Here is a 19,511-nt window from a genome sequence, read left to right on the forward strand (position 1 = left end):
GCAACAGCAGTTTGATTCAGCAACGGCAAGACGGCGGTGATGACGGGCGGAGCTTCTCAACGCTGATTCTCAACGCTGATTGGCTAACGAAACTTTGCGTCACACAATTTTTTCGCCGGAGTTGAAATATTTCAATTTATTTGCGCCGCCTCAAACGCGCCTATCGCGCCGCCCGCCGGAAAAAATGCTTTTGCGTCAAATTCACGCCGCGTTTGGTGTGAACACAGCATAAGGATGATTTTCCCCTAAACTTAGTTTTTTGCTTATTTAGTTATGTTATAGAGAAATACTTGATGAATGAATTGATTGAGGTCAACAATGCCAAATAATTTCCAAAATATACTATTTATCTTGTTCCCTCAAGATATTTATTTCCTGTATTATCATGTATTGTTCATACCAGATCTTGGTCTCACAAGAACTCCATGTTCCACTGTGGAGATGTTTCTGTTTGGAATTACTAGTTCAAATCATGTTTTTGCAGAAAATGTTATTTCCAAAGTATCACATTGAATATGTCATTTATGTGATTATAAAGTATTTGGGGGGGAAAGAGAGAACGCTGATAAAACCATTGGTCAAAGAGGATAAAGCAGCAACAATTGGTTTCTGCGAACTAAAACAGACACAACTGTGCATCGGTGATCTAAAAAATCCAAGAAGCAGACCATAACACTAAAAGCTTTAATCAAACTTTAGACACACAACAGACAACATCCTTCATTGTGATGAGCAACAGCTTCAACTACATCACTGTGTGTGAATGCTTTATGCATACAAATAGATGTCTGAGTAATAACAGGTCAGAGTTATACAGCCTGTCATGCCTGTATGTCTACGTGTACACGCAGATGTGGATATTTACATGCTTTTGCATGCACATGACCTCTCGTATCATTTAGTTGCTGGTGACTCTCCAAATAGGGTTGCCCTAGTGACAGCCTATAATGCAGTGTGTAATAATGGGAGATTTGCTTTCATGAGCTAAGCTCCGGGAATGTTTGGACCTCCCATTTAGACTCAACGGGAACTTGGCACAGACTCTGCACAGGTGCAGAGAGAGAGAGAGAGAGAGAAATCGAGAGAGAGAGAGAGAGAGATTCCTGCGAACAACATTCAACATCTGTGTCAATGGCTGTTGCACAAATTTTCACCAATAAAAAAGAGAGAAAGGGGAAAAGGAGAGAGTCGAACAGAGAGAGAGAAAGACAGAGAGAGAAAGAGAGAGAGAGAGAGAGAGAGAGAGAGAGAGAGAGAGAGGGCTAAGGAGTAAAGCGGGGATTCAACATCTGTCAGTGGCTGTTATGCTTTCGACTAAATTGAGTGAGAAACAGAGAGAAAAAGAGCTTAAAATAGCCGAGAGAGAAAGTTGGTGGCTTGCCAAGCCTGGATGAAGCAATCGACTTCCAGCTGTTGGACTGTTTGTGTATCAGAGAGAGGACAGGAGGAGAGGCAGGGAGGACGGGAAGGTAAGCAGCTACTGTAGGTGGGGAAGTGATGAAGGGAGCAGAAGGTTAAAGTAATAAGCGATAAAAAGCAGGAGGTAGTTAGCGGTTCCACAGGTTGGAGTTATGCATAGTAACTATTGCTGACTGACTATGTTTAACTATGTGCACCCACTCCTTCCTCTTTCTCGTTACCTTGGACTTAAAACATTCATTCCACTCCAACTCCATCTTACGTTACATCTTACATTTTAATTACATTCTCATCAGATACATGTTCAACAAATAAGCTGTTTTAAGTTAATTAGGTTAATCCATGTCCAAAACGTCACCTTTACCTCGTAACATGTGCAAAGGTTGCAAAGGGCAGGAGCCCATCCCAGAATGCATTTGGCAATGAGTGGGCTACATCCTGGACAGGTCAGCGGTCTATCACAGGGCTAGCAACACAGAGAGGCTGCTGGATTTGAATCCAGGAGCATCTCACTGTGAGGCAGCGCTGCTGCTGCATTGTAATGTACCCCATAGGACATAATGCAAGCATTGTTTGGCATTTTTTGTTATGCATGAACTTTTGTTCATGACAATGAGCATATGTTTTTATTGAGGACGGTTTGTCCTCCAGCAAACAGATTCATCTGTTGGTTCTCAGAATGAGTCTGTTTTTGTGTGGTGACAGACACATTAATATTTACAAAACAAACCATTACTTATTTTTCATCTTTTTATTTGCCACTTTTGAAAAGAAAAGAAAAAGTCCTATTCCCTCCAAAGCAGATTTCTCTTTCTCAAAAGCACCATTTAGCCAATTACTATTTACATTCTTTCATTATTCACAATACACTCGGAAAAAACTTTGACAAAACAAGCAAGACAAAAATTGCCTTGACTTTCGATAAAAGAGAGATTTGATAAATAAGTGGCTTCAATATATTTGAGGGAAAACTACGTTCCAACACTGCTCTTTGCTTCACGTTTTTTTTAACATCTTCTGTCAGTTATGGCTGGTTCTTTTGTCTCAGCAATGTTCTGTGGCCTCTATGTGGGAATGTCAATCTTTTTGTATATGTATGTTTTGTTAACCATTTCTAAGTGTACTTTATAGATAAGTGGCCATTTTAGGGGAAAAACGTTGCTTATGCTGAACTGTGCTTTTGAAATTTTCCAAACTGACAGGCTTGAATGGGGAACTGAACCGGTAGTGCACTCTTAATATGATTGCATGTGTCAGAAAAAAAAACAATTTTTTTTTGCATGGAGAGGCAATCCATTTGAGATTTAAGCTGTTTACAAGCTGACTAGACTTGATGGAAAAATATAGAGTAATCGTTGCAAGCAACCATCTTTCTTTAAAAGCAGAAAGCGTGGTCATACATCAAATAAGACACTCTCTTTGTGTAGGTTTCTATTTGCGTCACAATTGTAACCAAGACAATCCAAAAAATCAATACAAACATCATAATGTCTGCTGCTTGACTCAAACTATTGTTGTCTCCAACTCCTGAAGTTGCTCCGACTTATTTTCAACACTCAGCCATGTCCTTGTTTTTTCTGGTCTGAACTCACTCTGAACGATTTTCTCTCCTTTGAGTGCCGTGCATTGACAATACCAGTAAAGATTGCTTCCTGGCTGTTACTCATGCATAGAAAATGCTGTCACTATGTCGTGGATTGCACCCAATGCATAGAAAGTAGATGTGACTCTCGTTATTTTTTGTGGACATGTTTTGGATTCTGTCAATACTGATAATGACGACAGTCTCTTGTAGTCAGAGAAAAGGTGTGTTTGTTCCTTTTGTTTGGATTTGCTCCAAGTTTCTGGGAGACTAATATGTATCCTTGTTTGGGTGTTTTCACTCACACTTAAAGAAGCATAAAACTGCAAGATTGAAGGTGATGATTTTGTTTCTTTTTCAAACCTGTTCTAATGCAAGGAACAAAATTGTATTTTTTAACACCTTTCAAAATAAGCAAGGCAAATAGATCGATATTGGGCTGTGAAGTTGTTGTGTGGCCAGTGTGTGTACTGTTAAGTTGGATGAAAGTGTGTGTAACCGGTGTATGTTGTTGAAAAGGAGCGTGTGTTCTGAACCTACTAAGAGAAAAGGGAAAGGTTTGGAAAGATTGTTTGAATTATCAATGTGGTTGAAGGGTCACATTGTATGCCCAATGTATTACCTTTCAGACATTTAGCACAAGCCTTCACACTGCTGTACTAAGTGTGGACCCAATGATTAATTTCTTACTCTTTTGTCCTTTTGTACTTGTAATACTTTCTCCCATTATATAAATGCATCTTCACATCTCCATTTTGTATGTTTGTCTCTGCTTTATTAGAATTTATCTCCCCATTAAGATGCAGAGAGGCACTAATGGTAAATGGGCTGATCATCTTAATGCATGGCTAACCTCCCACAATTAGCAAGATCAAGGGACGCAGCGCTCTTTAAATGGAGAGAATGATTTGAGTTCATTGCGCTAGAAATGTGAACAATTTAATGTGGTCTTTTATGCAGTTACTTCTTCTGCACATAGATCCACTGTATGTTTTTTCACTCCTTCTTTTCACACACAAAGAGTTGTGTCAGCATATGCTTTTCAGATACACCCTCACACTATTGCACTCTCTCCTGTCTTGGGTGCAGGCTATTAACCTGTCTCCTTTCTGCAGAATCTCTATAATTTGGCTGTCAGTTATTAAAATTCTACCTGCTGGCACGTGGCGAGGGAAAAGGTCCCCAGCAATCATTCTGCACCCCAAAAGTACTTAATGTTAAAACAAACACACACACACACACACACACACACACACACACACACACACACACACACACACACACGAATGTGAGTGTGACATCCTTGGTACTGCAGGTTTGACACTGGGCCCAGCACTCTGAGTGGATAATTGTATATGTAATGAGAGGGGTGTGTGAAAAGAAAGGGCCGGCGTTTGCTTAACAAATGACAATTAACAATTTGCTCCTCCAATGAATCGCCACCTTAACGTGGTGGAGGAGTTTGAGTGGCTCAGTGATCCTGGGAGCTATGTTGTCCGGGGCGTCAGCCCCTGGTAGGGTCTCCCAAGGCAAACAGGTCTCGGGGGAGAGCCCAGACTAAGAGCGATTCAAAAAACCCTGATGAATTGCAGCCCACGGACTAAAGTTACCTCGCCCGGACAAGGGAAACCGGGGCACCCTCCCGGAGCCAGACCCAGGAGGGGAGCTCGTCGGCGAGCGTCTGGTGGCCGGGCTTTCGCCCATGGGGCCCGGTCGGGCTCAGCCCGAAGAAACAACATGGAGCAGCAGTCACCCCGTGGACCCACCACCCGCGGGGAGAATTATCGGGGTCGGGTGCAATGCAGACCGGGCGGCAGGCCAGGCAGGAGACCTGGGCGGGCCGATCGCCGGCAGCATAGACTAGCTCTAGGGACGTGGAACGTCACCTCGCTAGCGGGGAAAGAGCCGGAGCTGGTGCAGGAGGTGGAGCGGTACCAGCTAGATTTAGTTGGGCTCACCTCCACGCACAGCATGGGCTCTGGAACCAAGCTCCTGGAGAAGGGTTGGACTTTGTCCTTTTCTGGAGTTGCCCAGGGTGAGAGGCGCCGGGCGGGAGTGGGGATACTCACGAGCCCCCGGCTGAGCGCTGCTATGTTGGAGTTTTCCCCGGAGAACGAGAGGGTCGCCTCCCTGCGCCTACGGGTTGCAGGGAGTAAAGCTCTGACTGTTGTTTGTGCTTATGCACCGAACAGCAGTTCGGAGTATCCGGCCTTCTTGGAGTCGGTGGGAGGGGTCCTGGAAAGGGCGCCGCCTGCCGACTCCATAGTTCTCCTGGGAGACTTCAACGCTCACGTGGGCAATGACAGAGAAACCTGGCGGGGCGTGATTGGGAGGAACGGCTTGCCCGATCTGAACCCGAATGGTGTTTTGTTGTTGGACTTCTGTGCTAGCCACAGTTTGTCCATAACAAACACCATGTTCGAGCATAGGGTGGCTCATAAGTGTACCTGGTACCAGAACACCTTAGGCCGGAGATCAATGATCGACTTTGTAGTCGTATCATCTGATCTGCGGCCGTATGTCTTGGACACTCGGGTGAAGAGAGGAGCAGAGCTGTCAACTGATCACCACCTGGTGGTGAGTTGGATCAGATGGCGGGGGAGTCGGCTAGAAAGACCTGGCAAGCCCAAACGTGTAGTGAGGGTGAACTGGGAACGTCTGGCGGAGGACCCTGTCCGGGAGGTCTTCAACTCCCACCTCCGGAAGAACTTCTCACAAATCCCGAGGGAGGCTGGGGACATGGAACCCGAGTGGACCATGTTCAAAGCCTCTATTGTGGACGCGGCTGCTCGGAGCTGTGGCCAGAAGGTCATCGGTGCCTGTCGTGGCGGCAACCCGAGAACCCGGTGGTGGACACCGGGGGTGAGGGAAGCCGTCAAACTGAAGAAGGAGGCCTTTCGGGCCTGGCTGGCCCAGGGGTCTCCTGAAGCAGCTGACGGGTACCGGCAGGCCAGAAGGGCTGCAGCTGCGATGGTCGCGGATGCTAAAACTCGGGCATGGGAGGAGTTCGGGGAGGCCATGGAGAAGGACTTTCGGTTGGCCTCAAGGAAGTTCTGGCAAACCATCCGACGGCTCAGGAAGGGAAAGCAGGGCCTACCCCAGGCTGTTCTCAGCAGGGGGGGGGAACTGCTGACCCGGACTGGGGACATCGTCGGGCGGTGGAAAGAGCACTTTGAGGAACTCCTAAACCCGGCTAACATGTCCCCCGGAGAGGGGGCAGCGCCGGAAGACTTTGGGGTGGTTTCTCCCATATCCCTGGCAGAGGTCGCTAAGGTAGTCAAAAAGCTCCTTGGTGGCAAGGCGCCAGGGGTGGATGAGATCCGCCCTGAGATGCTGAAAGCGCTGGACATTGTTGGGCTGTCTTGGTTGACACGCCTTTTCAGTGTCGCATGGGGGTCGGGAACAGTGCCCATGGACTGGCAGACCGGGGTGGTGGTTCCCATCTACAAGAAGGGGGACCGGAGAGTGTGCTCAAACTATCGTGGCATCACACTGCTCAGCCTCCCGGGAAAAGCTTATGCCAGGGTGCTGGAAGGGAGGCTCCGACCGCTTGTCGAACCTCAGATTCAAGACGAGCAGTGCGGATTCCGTCCCGGTCGTGGAACAGTGGACCAGCTCTTTACCCTTGCAAGACTACTGGAGGGGTCCTGGGAGTTTGCCCAACCAGTCTACATGTGCTTTGTGGACTTGGAGAAGGCTTTCGACCGGGTCCCTCGGGGGTTTTTGTGGGGGGTGCTGCGGGAGTATGGGGTGCCGGACCCGTTGGCACGGGCTATCCGGTCTTTGTACGCCTGCAGTAGGAGCTGTGTTCGTATCCTCGGTAGTAAGTCAGACACGTTCCCGGTGGGTGTTGGCCTCCGCCAGGGCTGCCCTTTATCACCGGTCCTGTTCGTGACTTTCATGGACAGGATATCTAGGCGCAGCCAGGGGGCGGAGAGGATCCGGTTCGGGAGTCTCGGGATCGCCTCTCTGCTGTTCGCGGATGATGTGGTCCTGTTTGCCTCCTCGGATTGTGACCTCCAGCATTCACTGGGGCGTTTTGCAGCCGAGTGTGAAGCGGCAGGGATGAGAGTTAGCGCCTCCAAATCTGAGGCCATGGTGCTCTGCCGGAAACCGGTGGATTGCTCCCTCCAGGTGGGGACAAACTGCCTACCCCAAGCGAAGGAGTTCAAGTATCTCGGGGTCTTGTTCACGAGTGAGGGTAAGGTGGAGCGGGAGATCGACAGACGGATCGGTGCGGCTGCAGCAATAAAACAGGCGCTGTACCGGTCCGTCCTGGTGAAGAGGGAGCTGAGCCGGAAGGCGAAGCTCTCCATTTACTGGTCGGTCTATGTTCCAACCCTCACCTATGGTCACGAACTCTGGGTCGTGACCGAAAGAACGAGATCTCGAATACAAGCGGCCGAAATGAGCTTCCTCCGCAGGGTGGCCGGGCTCACCCTTAGAGATAGGGTAAGGAGCTCGGACATCAGGAGGGAGCTTGGAGTCGAGTCGCTGCTCCTTCGTGTCGAAAGGAGTCAGCTGAGGTGGTTCGGGCATCTAGTCAGGATGCCTCCTGGACGCCTCCCATTAGAGGTTTTCCAGGCACGTCCAACTGGTAGGAGACCCCGGGGAAGACCGAGGACACGCTGGAGGGATTATATCTCCCGGCTGGCCTTGGAACGCCTCGGGATCCCCCAGAATGAGCTGGAAAGTGTTGCGGGTGAGAGGGAAGCCTGGGTCGGCCTGCTGAACCTGCTGCCACCGCGACCCGACCCCGGATAAGCGGCTGATAATGGATGGATGGATGAGAGGGGTGTGTGAAAAGAAAGGGCCGGCGTTTGCTTAACAGTACGAATGTTATAATAAATTGGCCACCAGTTGTGTTACTGTAAATGGGGACAGTCATTTCATTTACAGTACTTTACTGTTCATGTCTTACAGTAACGGAGCCTTGATATTTAAACAAAGACACACAAAGCAGACACAATATGAACGTGCACATCTGCAGGCGGCTGCATTGCTTCTACCGACCTGGTTGGCCAGAGTGGAGCTGGTGTCAGAATAATCAAAGAGCTATGCTGTTTCTTTGCATCCTGATATACATGATGAGTTTGTGAATGCCCTCTTTGGTGTTTTTAAACTTGAGCTTGTTTGTGATCAATCAATTTTGTATTTCTTACGATCAATGCACTTCTTCAAATCAGATCTGTATATATATTTTTTTTCATGAAAGGACAATTGTTTGTGCGTATTTGAAGAACTATAAATAGTCAAACATCATACATAAAACATCAAAACAGGATTGCTGTGGAAATCAAAATGTTAGCTATTAGCCTACGCACATTAGATAATTAATAGCATTGATTGTAAAATAAGAAACCAAAGTATATCAGTATTTTAATTCCTTATCAATTAAATGTATGTAGTTTTTAATGGCATATATACAACAGTATGATAGAATTGCTCAAATTCACCACGTGGCTTTTGCTTTTAGGTGTGCCACTGCAAGATTTTTTGAATGAAAGGACATTTCTGGGGGGCGCCACTGTGCTTTGCATCTAATAAAAACATAAATCATTACTGACGTAATGAGAGAGCGAGTGGTGCGGTAAGGAATGGATTGAAATACACTTATACGCTGGTTGCCGTGACAAGACTTCAGGAGGTTATTGCAACCGTAAAACCACAACCGTCGTTTTTACACTTTGCTTTTTGCACTGGTTAAAAAACAAGATTGCTTTGGAAATGTTGGGAGGTGGGTGTGGGTCCCTTTGGACACAGCCAGACCTCTGTTTCCAGTCTGTTATAAGCTAAGCTAACTGGCTGCTGGTTTTAGCAAACACATGGTATCAATCTTCTCATCTGACTCTTGGTAAGAAAGTCATTACATGTATTTCCCAAAATGTCAAACTGCTACTTGTTTCTGTCACTGTGCATATGTTTGAATCATTTTTATTATTGCACCTTTGTTTGAGTGTGTGCATTTTCAATGTTTGTATTTTCATCTCATTTTCACTTGTGTACTGAATACCAAACAAGAAGTGTAGTATTACTTCACATGTCGCACGTGTACATGTAAAAGACAAACCATTTCAATACAGCAGATATCTTCCATTATTGTTTTGTGTTCATTGTTTCTGTATGTCTGCATGATTATGTCAACAAATAAAACAACATACAGATCCATATTGATAAAGGATGAACATTTCACTCTTTCCTTTCAAGCTAATATGAACCATACACTCCCTCACGCCAGTTTGCCAAGAACAAAATGGTAATGGTGGAACGTTGAGGGGGTGCGCTTGATTATTTATTTGTGTTTCAAACAGGGGAAACCGAAGCTCCTTCACCACTGTGTGGCTATGAGTCATAAAAGCTGTTTATTTAGAAACCAGAACTTGCTGCTCGACAGGCCGTTACATCTGGTGGCAATTACATTATTCAGCTCTGTATCCCGCATGCTGAATTCAACTCATATGTGGGAGTTGCATCACATCAGACCATGTGTGTGTTTGTGCTGTACTGTATGTGTGTGGGTGTGTGTGTTCTACATGCCCTGACTACATGGTTTTCATTGTGATCCAAGAAACAAAAGACGTTTCTTTTTACTTTACAAGAGTTCTAAAACATCCGATTTTCCACGCGTCTGTTCCTGAAAGATGAGTGTTGGACCGGTTACATTGGTTTGACTGAGAATGTCAGTTTGTGCTCCCGTCTGGCTCAAGATGTTTCCCATTAGCTTTTATCACTGAACTGAACGTGGAGCGACTTTCAGAAGAACGGCGATGTTTTTTGTTGTGGCTTCTTTTCTTATGGGGCTCCAGTTCAACAGCTGCTTCCTGCCCTCACTAAAACAGAGCTCGGCCGTCGAGGGAAAACATCTTGTTTCATTTTAGCAGCTCTGTTGTTAAAGGACTTGGAACACTCACGCTCTCATCTTCTCGCCGCTCGCTCGCCCTCCTCTTCCTCCCCTCTCTCTCCTTCTCCTCACCTCAGGTCCTGTCAAACCTCTCACCGGGGGAGAAATGAAGGTGTGTGTCTCCTCTGTGAGGTGTGTGGTTTTATGTGTGTTGGCGCATTTGTGTTCATTCACGTGTGTGTGTGTGTGTGTCTCCATGTGACTTGTGTGTCCTCTGTTTTAACTCACTGTCTCCAAAGCCTTCCAAGGCTCCCTGCGTATAATTGGCGACCTATTACTTTCTGCCCAATGCATTTGACAGATATGAATTGGAGACTGCCAGGCGGACATGCTGATTAATGACAACCACAATTGGTACCTTTTGATTTCCATGGTTGAGAAGTCAGCCATTGTAGACCGAAAGAGTCAGAATGATGAACACAAGAACTATTGCACACATCTGTGATTATAGGGTGTGTGTGTGTGTGTGTGTGTGTGTGTGTGTGTGTGTGTGTGTGTGTGTGTGTGTGTGTGTGTGTGTGTGTGTGTGTGTGTCTCTGTCTCTACATTGAAAGGCCTTTCTGACAATGGGTTGGAGTTATTCTAATCAACCAATGGTAGAGCGTGATGGAGATAGCTTTTTGCCAATCCCGCTACTCTCTCTGTCGATGTGTCTGTATGTGTTTTCCTGTATGTGGACCCACAGGGGGGTTGGGTCTGCAGGGGGTGGCATTAGTAATGTGTGTAATTTAGCACACATCTGGTCATATCCACTCCACAAAGGAGAGAAGAGTTATATTAGCACACAGCGCACACACTTGAACAGATCCACACACCACTAATTAACCTGGTGCTTCTCACAGCTGCTGGCCCCGACTTTGCTCCTGCCAAGGCGAACGTGGGTGGCTCTTCAACCTAAATCAATCTGCACTAATTGCTGGTCTACGGTCCCCTGCGTCTTTACCCTGCTGCCTGTCAGCATCCTATCTACCTGTCTGATTTGACATGCAACTCCCACATCTGGAAGCCACTGTGATCACTCAGGCGACTCAAAGGTCCGAGTGTTTCGATGTTGCAACGATGTTGAGACGTTGTGTTACAGAGCTGGCTGCGAGCTTATCTGTGATTTCTTGCAGTCGGGAAGTGTTTGAATGAGGTAATGTGTGGTTAAATTCACATATTGCTCCTCTGTGAATTCTCAACTTGAAGTAGATGGAACCGTTTCTCTCTTTACATAATGCCCTTACTGTGCAGCCATTGCAGGAGTTCACATTAAGGCTGCTAAAACAATTCATCACATTAGGACTGACAGAAAAGCCTCCCTTATAAATCGCACATTGATTCAGTGGTGAAGCCGTTCACTTAATAATAATAATAATAATAATAATAATAATAACACATTAAATTTGGAGGCGCCTTTCAAGGCATCCAAGGTCGCCTTACAATTACAATAAAATAATACAGGGTAAAAGATAAACATAAAAGATACAAACAACAGTAAAACAGAGCATCAACATAACAACAAACAAGTGAGGTGCACAGGGACCAGTTATAGTGTGTATGCCAGTTTGAACAGATGAGTTTTGAGTTGAGATTTGAATAATGTGATGGAGTCTGATTGTCTTATGTGTGGGGGGAGGGAGTTCCAGAGCCTGGGTGCTGAGCAGCTGAAGGCTCGGGCACCCATGGTACTGAGGCGTGGCGTGGGGATGGTTAGCAGTCCAGAAGAACATGAGCGGAGAGTGCGGGAGGGAGTGTATTCCTGAAGGAGGTCGTAAAGGTAAGTGGGGGCTAGATTGTGGAGAGCTTTATAGGTGAGGAGAAGGTTTTTGTAGTCGATGCGGTATTGTACAGGGAGCCAGTGAAGTTGGATGAGTACAGGAGTGATGTGGTCCGATTATTTGGTAAATAAGTGATGATCCGGGCGGCTGAGTTCTGAATGATTTGCAGTCTGTTGATGAATTTGGTGGGGAGTCCGTTGAGGAGGGCATTGCAGTAGTCCATGCGGGATGTGACAAATGAGTGGACCAGGATTTTGGTGCTGGACTGGGTCAGTGATGGGCGGAGTCTGGAGATGTTGCGGTGGTGGAAAAATGCAGTACGGGTGATGTTTTGAATATGGGGTGCAAATGAAAGGGTGCTGTCCAGAATGACGCCAAGGCTCTTAGGTTGATTTTCAGTTGAGGTTTGGAGAAGAATGAGGATTGAAGATTCATGTTTAGGTGACTCCACTCGCAGCTTTCCACCTCTTTTACAGCTTCTCTGGCACGCTTACCTATTCTTGTCACCGATGCCAATGATCAATTACGCTCACTCCATCCGCAGCCAGCAAGCCGACTAGGAATGGTCTTGTCATCAATATGCTTGTTGCCAGAAACCTTGGCTTGAGAAATGGACCAAGAACAGAGGTGGAGCCAAGTACATTCATGTGTAGCTGAGTAACTCACAGCCAGCAGAGCCTTAAAAGGGAATAGGTATGAGGAGAAAGTAGCTGTTCTGTGTCATTTCCACAAAAGCAGACATCTGTCTTCTTTTCTGACCATGTTGACAGAGGTCATGAGTGTATGTTGTGTGTGTGAGCACGAGTGTAACAGGGAGTCTATCCAGCTCAATGGAATGTTATGAATGTGACAAGAAAGGCAAAAAGCACACAGAAACATGAAAGAAAAGCCTCCAGAAGTAACTGAATTGTGAGACTGGTTGTCCATAGAAGATAAGATAAATATGAATAGAGATTTTGATTTTGTTAAAAATTGTATAATTGATCTTCTGTTTAACAACTATTGTTGGCAATTGGGCCTAGACCCCTCATTAGCTATTAGCATATAGCCTGAGGCTTTAGGTGAAGACATTTGCCATATTGGGAGGGGGATTATGTGAATGTGTGTGGCAGGGGAATTGGGAGAGAGTAAAAGGGCCTCCATGCCTCCCTCCTCCACCCCTCCCCTCAGACGGAGCTGCACTTTAAACAGCTGGAGGAGGGTCGCACAGGGGCTACTGAGAAGAAGAAAAAGAAAAGCACCAAAGAAAGGCGGGGGCATTGTGGGTGCGTTCTCTGGAGCAGTTGTGTGAAACTGTAAATCCATCAGCTATATTTCAGTGGGGCTGGCAGCACTAAAAGACGCATCTAGTTAATATTTTATTAAGTGTATGATGTGTGTGAGCTCAGTGGGAGAAGACAGGGGGTATTGTGATGGTGTCACACCAGACAGTGAAATGTGGTTGAGAGGGTTATGAGACAAAGTGCCAGTGAGTGCATGAAGGAAGACATACTGTGATTCCATCCCATAATTCACATAGTGTGCATGCTGCAGTGAAACATAGTGCCGAGGTTGTTAGGAAAGTTGACATTTTCAAGTAAAAGTGTGAAAAACACTTGGGGCCGACATCCAAACAGCATGGTGATACTTTTATTTTTGTTCAATTGATGAACACTTCCAGCCATATCTATGGGGTGTGAAACACATTTTTGTAGTAGTTTTTGTGATTCTGTAAACTCAACTGAACTGGATAACAGCAGAAGAATGAACGCAGTACAAACGCTATGAGATTTGTGTGTGTAGTCAGCTTAACTGAGTGTGTGTGTGTGTGCGTGTGCGTGTGCGTGTGTGTGTGTGTGTGTGTGTGTGTGTGTGTGTGTGTGTGTGTGTGTGTGTGTGTGCCTGCATGCCTGCTTCCCACGTGGAAAACATTGCCATTCTGGACTTTTTTTGCCTCATAAAGTCACAGCTGCTTTCTGCCATTTGAGGAGATTTGTCAGAAACTGATACACAATCCAATCCGGTACAGAGAGGTATATGAACGAAAGAGCGGTTGACATTACAAACCTGCACATGGGCGCAAACTTTATGCTCACATTTGGAAACAATCAGACTCACTTGTTGTATGTGAAATGCCATAATATATCACAGATGTTGTGTCTTTAATAGGACGTATTTGCTTGTCATGACCATCATGTAGTTTGTGTGTACAGTTTGTTGATATAATATTATTACGGCTCACTTGCAGCACCACGTTGCTGCCTAGTTATTTTCCCATTAGCAGCCTTATAATCAAGTTTTGACCAGTATTGAGTCAGGTCATGCTCTATCTAACCACCCACCTCGAGGCTGTCACAGTCCCAGAAACCCTCCTAAGTAAAGGGGACTGGGGGCAGCCAGCACTGGGGCAGTCATGGACGGCCGTCCACCGACTCCAGAGGAGGACTGGGAGGCAGAGAAAGACAGACTTTAAACCCAGATGGGCTTTGATACGGACTCTGAACTGGTCCCTTGTCATCTAATGGATGGTGGCAAGAGAAATAGAGGAGGGGTGAAGGAGAGGGGGAAGGGAAGGAGAGAGAATGCCTGGGGAGGTTTGAAGTGAATATACTTGTATCACGATCAAAGAGGAGCTGAGAGAAGAAGGGGAAGGAAAATGACCGAGAAATGTAATGCCCTTCAGACTCTAAGTTAAACTTTACTAAACACGTATAACATATTTACAAAAGGTATGTTTTTATAAATATTTTTACAGTTATAGTGAAGAACAATGACAAATAAAGAAAATCAAGTGTAAATATAACAATATAAATTATGTATACAATGTTATTCAAAGTACTTATACTGTCTTTACATGAAAGTAACTAGATTATGATATTAAAGTGTCTTCAAAACATATAAAACATTTGAACTTGGTGTATCACCACGATGTGTGCAACACTGTTTTTCTACATAAAGTATCTGTGTGTGTTTGTGTGTGTGCTCAGAGTTTCTATGTTCTGACATCTGTTGTGGGTGAGAGGGCTAAATGGGTCTTGGACGGGCTCTGTGACCAACTGTCTGTCCCAGAGCGCAGAGAGCTTGACTCTGTGACCGCTGAATCAGCCCGGCTGAAAAGCTGCCATCCAGACTGGATTCTGTGTGTGTGTGTGTGTGTGTGTGTGTGTGTGTGTGTGTGTGCGTGTGTGTGTGTGTGTGTGTGTGTGTGTGTTCACAAACTGAACTCTGAGTTGACTAACCCTGACATAGGAAACTCAATTCACGTGTGAAAGCTTTTCAGAATCAGAATCAGAACCATTTATTGCCAAGTAAGTTTAAGTAAGCCTCCACTTTAATGGAAGTAGAGATATTAATGTGTAAGAATGTGAAAGATATTATGTAAGAAATGTATGGACCGTGCGCATTTATCTTTAAAAAAGAGCCTGAGTCAGAGAGGGGAAATTAGTAAATAAGTGAGTACATTAAGGTTTTGTGTTGTATTGCCAATTAATTTATAATTTACAGATGATAATGTGGTGGAATCTGACTATGTATTAGGCTCTAGTCTACATATATATATATAAGATACATATATACATGATAGCTTTAGAACAGTTCAACACCTTCACTGAAATGCTGTTAAAACAAACACATTCACTATACGCAGCCTTTAAAATTCACCCTCAAACTACACGTGCCCCACAATCCTGCTCACTCAGAAATATTAAGATACAATCTAGGAATCATGATCCATCACTGTAAACTGACATCAACTATGTGCACACTGCACTACACATGTGAGTCACTGCCTTATATATTTATATTTAAAAAACTTCCACTCGCAAAAAGGAATGACATGTCGAGGTTTTACTTTTAGTCGGGGTTCACTCCACTCTGTATTATTTTAATCTGAGGGGAAACACATTTAGTAACTTTCCTGAGTAACAAACTAATTTATATTCTGAAGACTCTCTGCTGACTGTTGCATGATGAAAATCTAAAGTTGACATATAGTCCCAACTACCCAAAACAAATGTTGGGGTTATGGTAAGACATTTGTATGGTTACATGACACCACAAAGTGTAGAAAGGAAGTGAAAGAAGAGGGGAAGATGGCTTTAAAGGCAGAAAGTGGTTCAAAGATGAATTTTTGTTATCACTTGAGTAGCACTTCCTTCTCTCTCACTCCGTCTCTTACATCCTCTGTGTGCTCATTTTTAGATGGAGAAGTGGTTGTGGGAGAACATGCGAGGTCCAGATGTTGAGCCCTCACTGCAGATGTGATCACTTAGAGGCCAAGAAACGCTAATCTGCCTAACTGTGCACATACACATGAGAGTGAGGACACACATTTACACAAGCACATATATTTCCATATAGAAAATCACAAACACGTTCATGGAGAGGACAAGAATTCATGAAAAAAAAAACTCTGCTGCATTTTATTTACTTAACAGCCACTAACCTCTTACTACTTACCGACTGGAATACACGCACACACTTACACTTACACACACACACACACACACACACACACACACACACACACACACACACACACACACACACACACACACACACACACACACACACACACACACACAACAAGCTTAATGGTTTTCAAAATTTCCTCTGTTCGCTACTTACATGCCTCATAGCCCATTATTGTAGAAACAAGCTGCGTTCGAGAGACCTTGACTGGCCTTGTCCAAGGACTTGATGCTAATGAAATGAGCGGGGCACGGCAACATTGAACCACTTGCATTAAGGCCATTATGGAGAAATAAAATATAGGAACAAACAGACCCAAGAATCCAATTTCCACTTATCATCTCTGAACTGTTGTCACTGTAACAAGCAATGGTTTGATGGTTTGAATATATAGACAAATATAAATGTTTAGGAAAAGGCTTATGAGCCGACATTATTCAACTGCACACATCCACATATTTAAAATCGTACAATCTGCAAACCTCTTCCCTACTCTATGTTATTTTTAAGGAATAAGCAGAATGTATCAAGAAACGGAAGAAACGATTATAATTAAGGCTGCAACAATTATTTTCATTAACAAATTAATGTTTTTTTAAATTAATTTATAACTTCTTTATTTTTTTTTACAATTAATCAGCTTGTCTAAAATAATGTCAGACAAATTCTGACTAATGTTTTTCGCGAGCTGTCATAGCCTGAGGTGATGTCTTCACATTACTTATTTTATCAGACCAAGAGTAAATATTCACTTTATAATTAAATGAAACAGAGAATGTCATTATATTAGAGAAAGTGGTGCCAGAGAATGTTTTCCATTTAAAAAAATAGCCGAAACAATTACACTATTATCAAAAGTGTTGACAATTAATGTGCAGTCAATCATGTCTTAAATAGAATGGATCCACTTTTTCTGTTAATGCACTCTAACTTCGTGCGGATATCTTTTAGCTTCATATTGCATCATTATTACAATAGAAATGTCGATGTCCAGAGACACTTGGGGTTTTCTGGCCGTTCAGTTTTTTTAGCCTGATTGTTGGTTATTGCTGTTTCTAGCAGTAAAGCTGCACTGAAGATTCCATGCTTTAGTGGACACAACATCTCTCTCCCTCCCTCTCTCTCTTTCTCTCTCTCTCTCTCTCTCTCTCTCTCTCTCTCAATCTCTCTCTCTCTCAATCTCTCTCTCTCTCTCTCTCTTTCTCTCTGACTGGGTGAATGGTTGGAGCTATAGAGCAGCTTTGAAATATTCAGTAGAGAGCCACACATTAGCATCAAGGAGAAAACACTGATACTCATGCATTCATGGTGTGTGTGTGTGTGTGTGTGTGTGTGTGTGTGTGTGCGTGTGTGTGTGTGTGTGCGTGTGTGTGTGTGTGTGTGTGTGTCCCTTGGGCCTGTTGTTCATTATTCTTCCTCGTGTCCTCCCGGCCAATGCCTATTGATCGGGCCATGTTAAGTATGGAGAGGGGACCTTATGGTGACAGCTTGACTGGCGCTGCAGTGCCTTGATCTTCTATGAAGGGAGACAGGGAGATGAAGGCAGGGGTACGTTGTGGTGTGAAGCTGCATGTGAACGAGGAGGAAGACGTTTGGGGTTTAGAGGTGCAAAGAGGTGCTTTCACATGAGGAGGTTATAAGGAGCAGAATCCTTTGAACCCACACATGTACTGTTGTCCTGTGTAGATGTTAGAGGTCTCTTGAGTCAATCACCACATTTTGTATTTGTTTATTTCCCCATGGCTGGCTTAATTTAGATACAACATAGACATTTACACATTCATAATTCATTTAATTACATATATTATCGTGAAATGTCCTTGGGTTCACTGATATTATTATTATTATATTATTAGTAATAGTGTTGCTGTTACACGTGCAGCAGTGACCAGTGACCAGAAAATGTAGTTTTCCTTTCACTACATTATCCCAAGCTGGGGCCCTTTGAAAGCCCCCCACCTCTGGAGTCCGATAACATATTTTGATAAAGCAAGGTCATGCATTAATAACAAAAACGCTGCAGAAGAGGGCTTGTCTTGCTTCATCAAAGGGGACGTATGGCTCCTTATTCATCTTGGCTAATTGTGCAGGGAGTGAGAGGATCACACAGGTATGTCTGGAATATTGTGATGCATCATACATTGAAAGAGGGTTTGCTATATAGTGGGAGGGGAATCCAGAAGCTCAACTATTGGTATACCTCGAATCATAAAATATTTTGCAACAAGAATGGTTTCAGTTTAAAGCAATATTTTTCTTTCTGTGAATGTCTTTTCAACTTAATAATTGTTGCTTGCAAACCTCTGAGTTCGATCTCCATTGAATTGTTTATTTTTGAGAAAAAGCTGAATCTATTTCTTACAATCCATTTATTTCTCTCATTGTTGTTGGACTGCCGCAGATAACACACCACTATTCATTCTGTTGGTGCAGGATTTGGAGTGCCGTCTCTTGGCTTGCATCAGTGCCCTGCTGTTTGTTTTCTCTACAAGAGTAGATGAGTCAACTGATTGGCAGTCAGACTGTTCGCTAGACGATAGCGCTAAACCTTGGCCTGGGCTGCCTGTTCAATTATTCACAGAAAGAAAGAGAAAGAAAGAAAGACAGAAGACAGAAAGGGGGAGTGTGTGTGTGTGTGTGTGTGTGTGTGTGTGTGTGTGTGTGTGTGTGTGTGTGTGTGTGTGTGTGTGTGTGTGCGTGTGTGTGTCTGTGGAGGAGAGAAGGAGGAAGACAGAGCGAGAGAGAGAGAGAGAGAGAGAGTGAGAGAAATGAAGTAAGATGAAAGAGGGCAATTCAAATGCTAAACATCACCTAATATTACCAATTGAAAAATACCTTCTTCTTATTATGACCCACCTTCATTGGTGCCTCATGCCTTCATCTTGCTGCTGGCCAATGCCACCCACCACAGTGTGAGACACAATAAAGCAGCACTACCTCTGCCTACACTACACACACACATGCACCAACACACACTCCAAGCACTCCAGCATATGGGTCAGATCTAATCGCAATAATTTCATTTCCCCCCTCATCAGCTCCAAGCCAGATAGACTAAGTCCCATTTGTAACCACTGCAGCGCTACTGGAAGGAAATATGACAGATAAGAGGACTCTTGTAATAAGCCGGCTGTGTGGATCTGATAAATGAAGAGAGCTTTTGCCAGTTAGCTGGAGAAATATATTGTGGAACGGCAGAAACCCAAGTGTGGTAGCTTGAGGATCCATAAAAAATAAACAGGGGAAACAAATTAACTTTGTTGATTAGCGGTAAGATGGAGGAAGTCGCTTGGAAATGACTCGACACCGCTTGGGAAATCTTGGGAGCGAGAGGCAGCGTTGTGATATCAAGGAGGATGAAAAAAAACAGAGATGTGTAAGATACAGTAAATCCTTGCAG

Source organism: Taurulus bubalis, assembly GCF_910589615.1.
Source record: "Taurulus bubalis genome assembly, chromosome: 16".
NCBI classification, from domain to species: Eukaryota; Metazoa; Chordata; class Actinopteri; order Perciformes; family Cottidae; genus Taurulus; species Taurulus bubalis.